A 10,836-nucleotide genomic window follows, 5' to 3' on the forward strand; every position below is an offset into this window, starting at 1 on the left:
TGTGCAGGCTTGTGTTGATTAGGTTAACGAGTTACAGGTAAAGATGTTTGGATAAACATTAGTCACTGAGGATAACGTGGTTCCATGCATTGGGTAAGTAAACACCTCCGTCTCTGTTGACTGATTGCTTGTTCCTCTTGATTGCAATGGCTTCTAAGAGCTTCCGTTTTTGAAGTCATTGGCGTTCCTAACTAATGTCATGATGTTGTCCCAAACAATCTTGTGATTGGGGTTGTGCATGTGTTCAGATACAGCAGATTTCTGATTTGAATTGATGTTTTGTGTTCTTTTAACCTGACAGCCAGTGGTCGACCAGTTTCACCAATATATGTCTCTTTACAACTGCATTGGATCTGGTAGGTGCATCCTGTATTGTTGCATTTAGGTGTTGTTGGCCCGCGTCCATTAGCTGATAGTAGCGTTTTCAGGTTGGTGTCGCTACGGAAGGTGACGTCTATTCCTGTTGTTTTCTTGATGAGACGGCTGATGCGATGACTTATCTGGCCATGGTATGGTATGTTAATTCTGATGGGGGAAGGTTCTGGTTTAGTTGGCTTGGGAGTTTCTCTCAGTGTCTTGGTGATGGTGTTGCTGACTAGATGGGGTGGGTACTCGTTGAAAAGATTCAGAACATCGCGGCCACCTCAACTAAGTCACTTCACGACAAGATCAGAAACAACCACGTCAAGAAATTTCAAGACCTCCTCAACAATAATCTAAAAAAACATGAACAAAATATCTAGGAAAACAGAGATGAATACCTGAACAAAACAGTAATAAACCCGAGCAGCAAACCCTTGACAACCTCACAGATCTCACTCCAATCCAAAGGACTAAGCTATGTGCCCACCAACCCACGTCCCAACCCAGATGTGTACATCAGCGACATAGAGAAAGAACTGCAACAACTGGCCCCTAATGGCAATGTGGACTACCCACGACACCAAATAGCTGACATCATCCGCAAGACCCCAAGCCAACAGAACAACCTGTCCAAAGATGAGAGGAAAGCAATACAAGAACTCAGAAAGGACCAGGAGATCACCATCACGTCAGACAAAGTTAAAGCCACAGTTATCATGGACACAGCTAGTACACCAAAACGGACTCAACCCACTGACAAGTCACAAGCTGATAAGAACAATCTGCTTACTCAAAGCTATATATGGGTGAGAACGATAGACGTAGCTATCTAAAGTGGAAGTCACTGCCCTCAAGCGTGCTCAAAGATTCTTTCTGAAAATTGCTCAGGGTTTCCCAAGAAATACACACACTTATTTGTAACGCCCTTGCCGGTTGGAACTTCATTGAATCATCAGTTGATACCAGGAAGTTCTTAGGACGGTTATGTAATTCTAAAGCAGATTTTTTCCCCAGGAAGTTGTTTGTAACTCGCCTGTCCTTACTCAGGCATGTTCACAACAAGCTGGGTTACCTGCTCCACATATGCACGATACTGGACAAACATGACTAAACGAACTATCTGCACTCTGTCCTAAAAACAAGGATATTCTCAAGCCAATCGAAGTGGACAAATATTGTTAACATCGCAGTGAAGAAGAAATGCGAGAGCAGGTGGCGAGATCGAATCTTCTCCGACCTTGACCTTCGCCATTTTATATGGGCAAAGACTGAGATATCCACTGGCACTGGATGACATGTGGCGAAGTCTGACCCATGCCTGAATCCTGCGGCAAACTTTGTTGTCAACATGTGTGAGATTTCATGGAGCTGTGTGCGGGGATTTCTCAAACTGTGGAAAGCAATATAATGATCTCTTGACTCATGCGATCTGTCACTGATCCAGCTACCAATACCAGGGAGACAATCTGTGGTGCTCCCACATGTAAGTGCAGCACTACACGCCCAAAAGACATAGAGTTGGCAGCATATCTGTTGTCCTGCAGACCTCCCGTGACCAAAGGGACATGCCATGTACACCTCTAGGCTCAGACAGTGGTTACAAATCTGGGGCCCCGTTTCACAAAACTCTCGTAAGCCTAAGGTCTCGTAACTTTTCTCGTAGCATTCGTAACTCCTATACCATAACATAGGAGGTGGAAATGCTACGAGAAAAGTTACGAGACCTTAGGCTTACGAGAGTTTTGTGAAAGGGGCCCCTGTACTCATCCCAGAAAGACTCTCAGCTTGACTCGGGATTACCAATAAACTTACATCCTCATCTTAGCTGGTAAATTACTCTGAACGCACTTTTCTGTATTATGGAGGAATAAAGAATGTATGAAGTATAATCGAATTTGTGATAATACTTCGTTTCATGAATTATGAGCACACCCTACGCCGCGGATGCAGTTACATGAATCACACATCTTTATTGATTCAGCCCGCCTATCTTTATGTACAGTGCGTTTGAGACAAAATCTCCCCAATGAATTGCACTCTAGCTCAAAAACAAATAATCGTAAATGTCTGAAACCAGTGCCAAAGTAAATAGGGTAAACACACCAACTCTGCCGAAATTTGTCATACTTTTGTTTTCTACAAAACAGAAAAGTTGTTAAGCAAACCATCATTGTTTCACTACCTTTTTCAGAATTTGTAACAAGGGTGTAGAGATAGCCCAGGTACCATCTAGATAAGTGAGTGAGTAAATTTAATTTTACGTCGCAACTAGCAATATTCCAACTATATGGCCGAGGATTGTAAATACTCGAGTCTGGACCAGACAATCCAGTGATCAAGGTCATGAACATCGATGCACAACTCTGATGCGATGACATGTGTCAACCAAGTTAGCACTTGTCCGCTCGATCCCATAAGTCGCCTCTTACGACAGGCATGATTTATGCTGGAGATATTAATATTCCAACCCGAAACCTCATTGGTTAACAACCAGGAGCACGAGGGGTAAGTAGGAGTTTAGCTTGGAAACGTATAAATCCCGAAACCATAGACAAAATCCTGGCGAATACTGTATGGACTATACAAAGACTGAGACTGTGAATTTTGCAGCAATCGTCGTAGACCTCCTTCTCTTCCTCCTAATCATAACCGTCATCATCATCATCATCACCATCATCATCATCATCATCATCATCACCAACACCAACACAACCGTCGTCAACTGTTCAAGTACGTGCAGGCTGAGGGGTGTTCTTTATGTACATCCTCCCAAGTGAAGCCGAGAGCATACTACAAGCATGTGAGTATGCTTTTACGCCGCTTTTAGCAATATTCCAGAAATACCACTGCGGAGGACACCGTAAATGAGCTTCACAAATTGTACCCTGGGAATCGAAACCAGGGCTTCGGCGTGAAGAGCGAACGCTTTAACCACTAGTCGTGCTGAGAATGAGAATCTGTATTCCAGGTTCTTAGGCGACTGCCGGAATGTAAGTCAAACCTCACTTATCCCAGATCGATGTTCATAATTGTAATCAATGGTTTGTCTTGTGGCGTTAAACACCAGTCTTATGCTGCCCATGTAGGCTAAACCTACAGTTCGAATTCACAGATTTCATAATCAAAATGTGGTGTAAGAAATGAAGACGCAGCTTGTCGTTTATCCATAGAAATATATACGTGCAAAATATAGGGTTCACCCAGTAATTTGGAATCAGTTCCAACCCATGTATATATTTATTAAATTATTTATATTGTGAGTCGCTATTTTTGTGGGAAATGCGTCTAAAGCGCAGTATATGTACTTTCTTTTGCATGTAAGTATGTTATATACCGGGCACCTCTTCTGAAGTCTGATCTGCAGCGTGGTGGTGTTTTGGGAATTGTCCCCAAATCCCAGCGCTTAGTCTCTGAATGTATGTAATTTTGGTGATGAACTACAGAAACGATGGTTGCTAGGTAAAAGTGATATGTGCACACACAGAGAATACTAAACCGTGTAATGACCATATTTATGAAACGAGTGAATGGTTTGGTATCTAACGAGCGAAAGCGCGATAGTTACCAATACCATTCACGAGTTCCAGTACCTGAAATCAACAAAACTTCCAGCAGTCTGTAAACAGCCCATGAACATCAATCAAAGCAAGTGGGATGCAATGAAATGCATGAGTTATGGCACCGAGTCTGACCATCCGTTCCGACGCCGCTCATTAACCCACTGGTTAAAGCGTTCGCTCGTCACGCTTATGATCCGGGTTCGATTTTCAACATGGATGCAATATGTGACGCCCATTCCTCGTCTACCATGGGCCCGTGGGGGTAGCCTAGAGGTTAAATCGTCCGCTTTTCACATCGAAGACCAGGGTTTGATTCCCCACATTGGTGCAGTGTGTGTAGCCGATTTCTGGTGTCCCCTGCAGTGATATTGCTGGAATATTGCTAAAAGCGTTGTAAAACCACACTCACTCACTCATGATAACGATGGGCTGAAGATCAGTGTTACTCGGATCTTCGCGGGCCTTAGGCAGAGAAAGGGACAGCCAGGTGTTAGAGAAGCACGTGCACAAGTGCCGACACAGTTTCTGATTTATTAACCTGTGCTGTGCTGTCTCCACGCTTTCTCGAACACCTGGATGTCCTTTTCTCTGCACTCCTCCCTCGTAACAAACAGTGAACTGTGTCAATAATTCTTTATGATAGCTTGTTAAACAACTTTTTCATTTTCAGGATAAAACGTCTGCAAAAAAAACCCAAGTTGGTATGATGTTTTAATTATGATCAGCTTTTCATGGAGTATTTTATGTTTATTTGTTTTCGAGTTAGATTGCAGTTCATAGGTCCGCTTTTGAGCCAAACGGACCATAACAGGAGGTAAAATAGTCTCTAACTGCTGCGCTTATATTTTACGCTAGCTTCACTCAACACATGGCAACTGAACAATCCGCGACTTGCTCGCTTGTTACTGACACATCAATAAAATGAATGTGTCGTGATTATGAGTATGTTGTCTGCGGATTGTGGGTTTGTTGTGAGTGAATGGTTTGTGTAGAGGTTGTGAGTGTGTTGTGATAGAGTTATGGGCAAACTGGTTGTAATTGAATAAGTTCTCAGTAGGTTGTGAATTATATCGGTGTGAGTAGTGTTAGTGTTAGTCGTGTGTTGTCAGCGGGTTGTCAGATGCGAGTAGGTTGCCGGTGGGTTGTCAGAGAGTGAGCATCAGTTGGTGAGGTGTCTGTATGTGAGGTGGTTGTATGTGAGGTGGTTGTACGTGAGGTGTCTGTATGTGAGGTGGTTGTACGTGAGGTGTCTGTATGTGAGGTGGTTGTACGTGAGGTGGTTGTATGTGAGGTGGTTGTACGTGAGGTGTCTGTATGTGAGGTGGTTGTACGTGAGGTGTCGGTATGTGAGGTGGTTGTATGTGAGGTGTCTGTATGTGAGGTGGTTGTATGTGAGGTGTCTGTACGTGAGGTGGTTGTACGTGAGGTGTCTGTATGTGAGGTGGTTGTACGTGAGGTGTCTGTATGTGAGGTGGTTGTATGTGAGGTGGTTGTATGTGAGGTGGTTGTATGTGAGGTGTCTGTATGTGAGGTTATTGTATGTGAGGTGGTTGTACGTGAGGTGTCTGTATGTGAGGTGTCTGTATGTTAGTTGTGTGTTGTCAGCGGGTTGTCAGAAGCGAGTAGGTAGCCAGTGGGTTGTCAGAGAGTGAGCATCAGTCGGTGAGGTGTCTGTATGTGAGGTGGTTGTTCTTGAGTAGGCAATGGAAGGTGGTTGTGAGTGAGTGAGTGGCTGAGTGACATACAATTTTACGACGCATCGGCATTATTTCAGCAGTATAGCGACCAGACCACGTCTATTTCATATATATATTTTAGGAACGAAGTTTAACAAACATACTTCTTCATAACAGTGTAAATTGAAACTAGAAAACGCCAAAACACCAAATTTGAAAACAAACACCGCAGGGCACCTTCAGTTTCATCTGATGTTAGTTCCGAAACAAAAACGAAACATGAATACTAATATGTCATGCGTATTTGTAAGTTGTAAAATTGTAATTTGTAATTTAGTGCCTCAATCTGAATTATATATTAATGTTTCTTCTTTTGTTTCGGAAGGGTCTAGGAATCGGCTTTGATTGTGTTCACACCGGATAAGTAAACCCATTTCTTCCCTCAGACACGTTCCAGCAGAAATGACATACGAAGAAATTGCCAGCAGAAGTGGCAATACCTAAAATGGTGTTATGTTGGATAGCGTTTATGCATGGAACAATTTGACCTGTCACCGTTGAGGTTTCGTGCCACCTCGCTGTCTCCGTTACGAAAACATGTTAGGCTGTATAAAACAAATTAAATGTTTTTTGGGCACACTTTTTTCCATCTTTGGTAGCGGGACGAACATATTTTCATTTTTTCCTCTTAGAAATAAAGTTTAAGAAGTTTATCTTGTGTTGTAGATTCTTACAGACGCTCATTCTTATAGTGGACAAATTGCTGATCGGGACGCTGACAAGTCAAACTTATTTTTTTTAAATGGCAGTAAAATATTGTTACGGCACAAATAAAAGTGCCGATGCCCGAGAAACATTTTTTTATTGAGCTTTCTCATCCAGCTACACTACGTGAGTGAGTGAGTTTAGTTCCACGCCGCACTCAGCAATATTCCTGCTATATTGCGTCTGTCTCTAAATAATCGAGTCTGGACCAGACAATCCAGTGGTCAACAGCATGAACATCAATCATTGGGAACCGACGACATGTGTCAACCAAGTCAGCGAGCCTGACCACCCGATCCCGTTGGTCGCCTCTTACGACAAGCATAGTCGCCTTTAATGGCAAGCATGGGTTGTTGAAGGCATATTCTACCGCGGGACCTTCACGGGTTCAAGAAGAAACAAAAACGATATTTACTTCAGACAACATTGCGAAATGAACATTCAGAATTTTGAGTCCCATTAGAATCAGATTGAGAGGTGTGCAATTTGAATGATATATGCCAATGCAGTGTATTTTATATCAACATCTCAATATGGCAGTTTGACTCAGCTAAGACGCACATATGGTTAGTGTCTCTGTACGTGTATACACATCAAACATATGGTTAGTGTTGACAAACAACGTCTCTGTATACACATCAAACATGAGCAACAATTTCGAATTTGCCTCATTCATTAAATCTTATGGGTCCAAGTTACAATATATATGACTATTATCAAAACAAAATTGTATTTATCTAATTATTTTCTTTTATCTTCATCTGCATATAGATTAATGAATGATCACGATAAATAGGTCTGGTTGCCTTCATACGTATACGGTGGGGAAACGATGTTTAGATTGTCTGACAAAAGCCCCATACGACCGAAGCTCCGCAGACAAAAGCACTATTCTTAACTACTCGTGTCATTCCGGCAAGCCGGATGGCGTCTCGTACCACTTTCGTGGCCATGTTTACGACTGGGTCCTGTCTAAGCGCAAACGGGCATGCAGAAGAAAACTACTATCAAGGAAAGATAACTCTGAATTTCCAAACATGCCTCTATGAATATCCTACATCCCCTGGGTAAAACATAAATATGGTCATTCCCTTTCTAAATATATTTCAGTGTTGAAAGTTGTTCATCCTTTAGCTCAAAGTTTATGTTAAAATTGTGCTTGATATAGTTTAGCGATGTTTCAAAGTTCAACGGTTCAGCCATTTTTATGTTTTTAAATGCGTTTTTGATGATTTGATTGGTTTGCCACGTTTCTTGGCAATAATGGCGTACGAGAGGGGTACGAGTCACCTTGTAGGTCACGGAAAGAGACGAGTAGATACGAATGACAAAAGCACCTTGGACAAAAGCCCCGCTCCTGTGGTTCTTTTGTCTGTCCAACGATGTGACTAACCTAAATCCATTTAAGACAGTGAACACCCCATTTGATGACACATTATCAACTAAAACACTTGTCAACTTTACCGTAGCATCACCTGATAAATGGTTTTGGGCATTGTTCTACTTTGTCACAAGATCATCTTTGGTGTTGACGGTGGATGGGCGCATTTTCAGTGTCTCGATGTCTCACGTCATGTCTTTATCATAAACATGTTGCCAACATATGCCAAATTCCGTCTGCCTTTCGAATTCGGAACCAACTGTACAGCTACTTTAAACACTGACCAATCATTCGCAAATACTTCATGATGGGACGTCCGCTCTCGCGAGAAAAGAGACATTCAGATTTATTGTTTCACAATTTGAATCTCTTGCATCTGAAAAGTCCACCCAGTCCAGCAGAACATGCTTTGTGCTGAACACTTCACCACAAGATAGGCACATAGGTGGATCATCTCCATCTGTTTTCAGCTGGTAGTCCTGAGTAAACCGACTGTGGTCAGAAGGATATTGTTGACGTCATCACGTCTTGAATGATGACCAAGTAATTATTACTGATTGTTGGTTTCAGTTCTTTCAGGTAAGGGAGTGCGATTCAGATTGGTGCGGATTATATGGCAGCAGGTTCAGACAATGTCCAAAATAGTTTCCAAATTGTACTAGCTAGTCAATAGCCCGAAATTCGAATGTAGACACGGATTTCACCATTAAGCTGTTAATATGGTGAGCATGATGATAATAATCTTGCATGATTAAAAAGAGTATTTTAAGTCGGAGAGAGTGGTGTATTTATGAAAGGATCCCATGAAAATTCACCAGCTAATGATTGTGGCGATTTACTGGTCCGACTCATTTTGTACTAGACACGGGCTGGCGGGTCAGTGCCTGTTTCGTACACTGGGTTCAGATGCTGGGTGGTGGTGTGGATGATGTCCATCAGTTGGTACTGCATCCTCGATATCTCCAAGGTATAGGTACCGACAATTCTCCACCATACCTGGATGCATCTACGACCCAATAAATTTATTACCTCCCATGGCTGGATTTTCATCCAATCAGGTGTCGACGCTGGGAAGGTTAGCGTACCAATCAAAACTCACTTTCGCTTTTCAAATTATCAAACCGTTCAGATCATGCAGAGGAACTTTGAAAGAGGTAGAAGGAGTTCTTTCATATATATTTTTTTAAGTTTCGGACTTGACAATTTGTCTGTATAATTTTCCCCAAATTTCACTGCGAATAAACCTTCACAACTGTGACCGCTATCTTTGAAACTGGCAAGCTCGGTTGTAACGGCGGCTTATTTGACTGACCGCTGTGAGAATGTGGAGCCAGCGAAAGGTGGTGATTAAAATACCAGCCTTGACAAACATAGATGCATCTAGGGTAGAGTGGAGATTTATCAAAACGTTTACCCTGGAGACATTGAGGATGTTTGAACAGTAGATATCAGCAATACCTGCTGTTGTTGATAATCCTTTTCTTGCATGCCCCTGTGGTGTTTCTGATATTTGCTATTGGATGCAGAAACATTTTTTCTTATGAAATGAAAACGTAAGACAATATATGTAAGCAATTATGACTGTATATCAAAGAGATGGTAACTGACAACAGGTGTACACGCTCTAACAAAAATATGGTGGATATTTAAGAAATTATAATGAATTTTGTTCAAGCAGTTGGATTGTCCATAAGTCGATCACACCGAAATCACCCAAAAATTAAGAAAATGTCATCAGTATGGAGTGTGTCCACCTCTAGCACGAATGCACGCCCTGACACGACGTCTAACAGATGTAACCAGTCTCCTGACAGTTGCTGGGGTGATTTGACGCCACTCCTCTTGCAGGGCTTGCGTTAACGTCTGTCGGTCATGAGGACGTTGTTGACGTTGCTTAAGACGTCTCCCGAGGTGATCCCACAGATGTTCTATCGGATTCAAGTCGGGGGATCTGGCTGGCCAAGGAAGAACCTGGATGTTATTAGCGTTCAGAAAGTCCCTTGTAACACGTGCACTGTGTGGAGTGGCGTTATCCTGTTGAAACAGAGTTCTTGGATTATTCTGTATGAAGGGAAGCACGACTGGTCTCAATACCTGGTTGATATATCCTTGAGCATGTTGATTACCATTAATGACAACCAAATCAGTTTTTCTGTCACCACAAATACCGCCCCATATCATCACACTGTCGCCACCATCGGGTTGCACCTCATGAACACAACAACGTGACGTCCGTTCCCCTCTACGTCAGCACTCGGCCGTCAGCATTGAAGAGTTTGAATCTGCTTTCATCCGAAAAAACCACTCTGTCCCACTGTCGTCTTTGCCAGAGTTGCACAGTTCGAGCCCACCTCAATCGGTTCCGTCGATGTTGCAGGGTCAAGGTCATTCCTCTGAATGGTCGATAAGCCCTCAGTCCATAATGGCGGAGACGTCGGGCTACGGTCTTCCTGCTGATGGGGTGTTGTAGTGCATCTCTTGCTGATGACGTAACAGTGAGGAATCTGTCACGAAGGTGAAGCAGACGTAAATAGCGGTCTTCATTTTGCGTTGTTACCCGTGGTCTTCCACTCCGTGGTCTGTCTGATGTCTGACCAGTCTGTCTGACAGGTTGCACTAGTCTCTCTATCGTGGTTTTATGACAGCCCATGATTGTCGCAACCCTGGACTGGGTTGCACCCATCTCCAGCATTCCTATCGCTCTCTCGCGCTGTACAGATGTTAAACGTGGCATTCTTGTTCATCAAATCTAAACGGTCGAATGTCAGAGAAGAGTTTTAGTCATTATTTATACCCGATCTTTGCACGAAATTTTCGTAAAAGCACTTTTGAAATTATATGCAAAAACGCAGATTTCACCCAAAAATCATGCTGCACGTTCATTACATGTTATCAGCCACGAAGGCTGGATTTGCAAGAATGTTCCTATATTGCTGTAAACAATGTTTTTGAGTTTGAATCAGTTTTGCAACCAGGTTTGTGAAACCAGTTTTTCTTTTGTCCGTCAGTTTAGTTCAGTAATATTCCAGCTGTATGGCGACGGCCTGTAAACAATCGAGTCTGGGCCAGACAACCCAGTGATGAAAAGCAT

This window comes from Haliotis asinina, chromosome 13 (genome assembly GCF_037392515.1).
Source record: "Haliotis asinina isolate JCU_RB_2024 chromosome 13, JCU_Hal_asi_v2, whole genome shotgun sequence".
Classification (NCBI taxonomy): domain Eukaryota; kingdom Metazoa; phylum Mollusca; class Gastropoda; order Lepetellida; family Haliotidae; genus Haliotis; species Haliotis asinina.